This window comes from Nanorana parkeri, unplaced genomic scaffold (assembly GCF_000935625.1).
Source record: "Nanorana parkeri isolate BGI_ZX_2015 unplaced genomic scaffold, ASM93562v1 scaffold208, whole genome shotgun sequence".
NCBI classification, from domain to species: domain Eukaryota; kingdom Metazoa; phylum Chordata; class Amphibia; order Anura; family Dicroglossidae; genus Nanorana; species Nanorana parkeri.
This window is the reverse complement of record NW_017306476.1, coordinates 1,066,968-1,072,394: the sequence shown is the minus strand read 5'-3', so window position 1 is coordinate 1,072,394 and position 5,427 is coordinate 1,066,968. Positions and strand designations below refer to the sequence as shown.

The 5,427-nt window shown below is 42.3% G+C and overlaps 1 protein-coding gene across 1 annotated transcript in view; it reads left to right on the top strand.

Annotated features, from left to right (window-relative positions):
* The window catches only part of CDKAL1 (CDK5 regulatory subunit associated protein 1 like 1), a 610,267-nt gene that overhangs the window by 505,629 nt on the left and 99,211 nt on the right, over positions 1-5,427 (top strand). The gene's annotated exons all lie outside the window — the stretch shown is intronic.

Here is a 5,427-nt window from a genome sequence, read left to right as displayed (position 1 = left end):
ATGGAGGCAGGAGGGTACACAGGCGTCACACACAGTCACAGATACTGTTATCAGTATTATATATATATATATATATATATATAATGGAGAGAGAGAGATCCCCCTCAGTATAATCCCTCACGTTTTATTTGCTCACAAGCACTTCTAGGATGTAAATGGTTTTGGTGGTCTAAATCTTGATAACTGAATGACATTGTTTGAGTGCAATGCTCTCTCTCTGGCTCAGTGTGCAATGAAACATGCCTCACCATCTTTATCCACCTCTAGCAGCTTGCCCAGACTAGATGTCACTGTTTCACTCTGGTGTTTGACACTCATCTGCAGCGAGCCAGTCTACAGCAGACAGGAAGGAAGAAAAGTGGAATTCATTAATGTGACACAATAGTAGATAATGATTTTACCAAGGTCACAGGTAAATATCAGTCCAGCGTGGCCTGATTTCTCTCCACACTCTGTCTTTTGAGCTTATCTTGTACTTAAGCTACTGAATTTATGTCTTTGTGTAGTGCACTCAGACATCAGTCTGTTCCAGCCACCTCTGACATCACAATAGATAACATGTTCACTGGGCAGAGTACAGCATGTATAGGTCTGATAATGTGTATATAATAGGAAAGAACAGAACAAAGTGGTAATAAGGACACAGCCTTTTCCTACTCACACATCCATATGAATCAACAGCATAATATCAGTTTATTCATCTAGTTCAGAAAGTTTCAGTCCATGTGACCTTGTGATGCCTTTTGGACCAAAACATTGGTGTGTAGTGGGTCAATAAACATGTTTGCCTTCATTTCTGGAGTTGTCCTGTTTGCTGCTTTGTCAGATAATTAAGCATAGCACTACTGAGGCTTGTTTATGAATGTTTTGTTCAGTCTTTGTTGCTTATAGTACACAATCTCATTCTGACTGTCAGAAATCATCTTTCCCTCATGCACTATTAATTGAGGCTGTATGTTTCAGATGATGTAAGGTTTGGCCTGAGAATAGCATTAAACCCTGCTCAAACTGGAAACCATTGTTAAAGGGAAGCTGTCATTTTAGCTGCCACTGATCACTTGTTTATAAAAGTGCAACCTCAGTGCCAGTGAATTCCAAACTTGAGCTGAACCAATATTAACTGGAAAGCAGCAACAGCAGTGGGGTATGAACCAATAAGGCTGATTTACAAAAACTGAAAGAAGAGTGCAGTAGTTAGTCTTGCGAGGGTTGTACAGTACTTAAAAAAACGTACGATCTTTAAACGTACAATGTTTATTCACAATAGCCCGTACCGCTCCCGATCATGGCCAAGCGGCTCAGCCGAGCCGAGCGCATATGCATCGGCTTGGCTGAGCCGTGCTGAAAGCCGAAGCTGGCCGAGTGGACCTTTTGTTGTTTTGCGTTCACATAAAATTGAGGATTTCTCGTTCAATTACATCCTTAAAGAGTCTATGTGAAAGTGGTCATTAATGGTTTAAAGCTTTAGTCTAGATTTATGTCTTACAAGTATACTCTCTAATACAAGAGACTTTCTCTTTGCATAAATTAATTTCAAATCACAGACTTTTATGAGTGCTCTTCAGAGACTGAATAGGATCCTGATTAATTTTTGTTCTACAATTGCAAGACTTTTATGGAGAGCTAAATTTAGATTATAGTCATGAATTTTGTCATGTTAACTTGTGGATATGTATGTGTTGTTCCTTTTGAATGGAAACACTGAGAACAAAATAACCGGTTGATTTATAGTATTATAACCGCTTTTTCGAATGTTCTACCCTGCTCTCAAGAGGGTATATTCACAAAGTAAAATGGAATTCATTTGGACAACTTTTCACAACATCAATACCATTAACATTTGTGAATACTATGCATTTCATTCTGAATGCATACTTTTTATTGGATCACACCCTTGGTCATCTTTCTTCTACTAAGGTATGTATAGTTTATATAAACCAAGTGTTTACTGTTTAAAATGCAGTTAACCATCTGTGCATTGGGAAAGTAATGTGCTATAAGGTACAGTGTTTTAAGTGTGTGTAATCACAATATTTGTGTGGGCAGGCTTCTGATGATCCTTCTAACAGCAGACAGAACCATTTAGTTGAATAATTAGCATACACTGTCCTGGCACAAAGCAGTGTCAAGAGCATTTTAGCTTTCTGCTGCAGTATTGCCAGAAAATTACAATGCTACTGTTTACATAAAATTCATCAAATCTGCTCATTTTCCACTACTGATTGCTTGCCAATGGCAGCAGAAATTTAGAACATTCAAGGTGCACACTACTCTACAACACTATGAACTTTCGTTATATGTGAATATTTAAAAAAATGAATAAATTCAATAAAGTGTTAGGATGTCGAACAAATGGCCCTGTTGCTGGCAACAGGATTCTGCCATGTCCGTGCCAGCAAGAGAGCAACACATTAGGATGAGTGGTTTTCTCACCTGGAAAATTCAGCCTCTGGCAACACATAAACAAAATCGCGCATGTGACTACCGTAGTGAAAGGTGGTAAAGATCTTTAGTGGTAGTCTTTATCTAGGCCTATCTGTCAACAGCACTAATAGCAGAGACCATCATATAAAGCCTTCCCAAGCACACAAATAACTTATGTAGACTTTCTTTTCCTTATAGAGACACTGTCACTGCCAGAGTGTGACATTGCTTCCTGATAGCCCAACTCTGCAGCAAGATAAACTCAACTATTGGTGCTCCCTTGCCACCTCCTCACTCCTAGTGCCAGAGCTTTACCAAGGAATTACATCATTGCCCCAACTCCCATCCTGACCTGGCAGTGTACAGGCCTGGAGATTGGCTGCTTAGCCCTGAGCACTGTCACATGGAGAAAGTGCCATACTCTCTCACACCCGGAAGTACTAAGCTATTATAGCAATGGGGTGAGGGCTCGGACAGAGTGAGGAAGCAGCACGAGGTAGAGCAGATCATTGAGTATATTTTGCTGGGGAAGTAGGCTAAGTTGACAGTGTCTCCTTAGAGTGACTAGCTAGTTGTTCCACCTGTTGTTATCTTTGTTAGTTCTGTTCTAGTTCACTGGTGCCACATTAAGGACATATTTTGATTTTTTTGTTTGGTTTCATACCACCTTGATAATTATTTCTCATTAAATTCACATTTAGCACAAAGCTAATTGTTACGCCAGGTATACACATGCAGTAAAGCATCTATTAATTTACCGTCTCCAAAAAACTGTATATAGATGCTTGTCTGTTCTTGCCTGCTCAGTCAGTTTTTACACCATGTGGTTTTGCTAAGCAGATTTCCAATCCCCTCCTTTATTGTTTGCATGGATAGTGAAAAGATTGTTATAGAGACCTACCAAAGTTTAGACATAATAGCATTGCCCTTACTCTCTCTGCAAATGTTTGAGGTATGCTGATTCTTTCCTAAAGCTTATCACATCCGCAGAGCGCCTGACCAGTGCAGCAAGAGGTTCAATAGCTAGGGCAAACAACAAAGGCGACAGCGGGCATCACTGCCTGGTGCCCCTCTGCAAAGCAAAGGCAGAAGACAGGGAGTCTTTAATTTGAATTCTCGCAGAGGGGCGGCAGTACAGTAAGCGCACCCATTTGCAAAAGTTTGGGCCAAAGTCAAAGGCTGACAGAACGGCCCACAAGTACCGCCATTCAACACTGTCAAACGCCTTTGCAATGTCCAAAGCGAGTAGAGCCCTGCCGCCCGAGTTGTCCACGGGGACCTGCATGTTCAGGAACACCCTGCGGACATTAATGGCCGTGGATTTGTTTGGGCATGAAGCCAGATTGATCGGAATGAACCACCCAAGTAATTTTCTGTGATAGTCTATTGGCAAGCATTTTAGCCAGAATCTTAAGATCGGTGTTCAAAAGGGAAATAGGCCTGTATGCTTCCGGTACCAGCGGGTTTTTATTTTTTTGGGGTATCACAACTATGGTGGCCTCATACATCGTATCGGGTAAATGACCCGTGGAGAAGGCGTCATTATAAACCTCTAGGAGGTTGGGAAGAAGGGCCGTAGGATAGGATTTATATACCTCAATAGGCAGTCCATCCGGACCAGGGACCTTGCCAGTAGGAAAGCTAGTTAGGGCGGTTTCCAGTTCCTCCAGAGTGATAGGGGCCTCCAGTTGCAAGCCATCAGCCGGTGAGAGGGAAGGGAGAGAAATACCACTCAAGTAGGCCAAAAGCTCGGTTTCAGAGTATTCAGCCCTTGTTTGGTACAATGAGGCATAGAAGTCTCAGAAAATGGCCAACACTGCTCAGGGCACCAGAGGTGTCCCTGGTCAGATGTGTCTCCTGCAGGCAGATAACAGAGGGTTTAACCCGCATAATACAATCAAAAACAGAGCGCCGTTTCGCTGCATCCCCCAACCCCCTCACATTCCAGGAGACCAGTGTCACTAGGTGATCAGACATAGGCAATGCATAACATCGGGCAAAAGGCAGAAGCGAACCATAGTAGGGCTCATCGAGACCAGTCCACAGAGGCCTCTAGTGAGCATGGCTAACAGCGTTCCAGTCTCACCGCAGCATCCCTGTTCCTGTCCCCCGTTTGCTTACTGGGGGTGGGAAGTACAGGATGCGAGCCGCCGCCGCCATCTTGGATCGCCGATGCGAGGCCTTTATTGTCCTTCTTTTTAGACATCTCCCTATGTCAAATCACGGTTCCGCTGCCCACAGGAACAGATCACCGGGGTTCACGACACTTAGGCAGTCCACTGGAGGTTTGCACGAGGATGTGGGTAAGCCCAAACAGGCTACTTCCAGGATGAATGGTGAGAGAGCTCTCCGGGACACGTCCTACTACATGCGGCTGCTGGCCACGCCCCCGAGGTATGCTGATTCTACTGTAAATCATATGCTCTTATCTGTGTTGCTCATAAAGTCTTTTGTTACTCATATTTGCAAACGTTATTGTAAAATAAGTTTAACTTTTAACCTTAATTTTGCATGGACTAACTTGCTGTTCCAATACACTGAAGAAATGGCCAAACATGATAGTTTTAGGTATAGAATTGCCACGCTTCCGGCAATTAAGTACTTGGTGCCTAAGCAGCCAATTGCCAAGCCAGTTGGGCTAGTATGGAAAGGGTTAGTGTATAATACTTATGTAAACCTGCTATGTAGCCTAATACAGACAATATACAGGTTCAATTTAAAGCGTTGTCCCTGTGAAAAATAATTTGTTATATTGAGGGAAACTGTAACAGCAGCCTATGAGAGTCATAATGAGGTAATATAAAATGTAGAAAACACACTTAAAAATGTCTCCTAGTCTGGACATTTGTACTGATTTGTGTAAGCTGCAGATTGCAACATTTTAGAAATCCTGGCATACTGAGTAATAAACAAATTTATTTTGGTGTTATTTAGCAGCATAAAAATAGCACAGACTAAGATGTGCAGCTCCATATAGAGTGAGTAGTAATTGGCATTGATAGT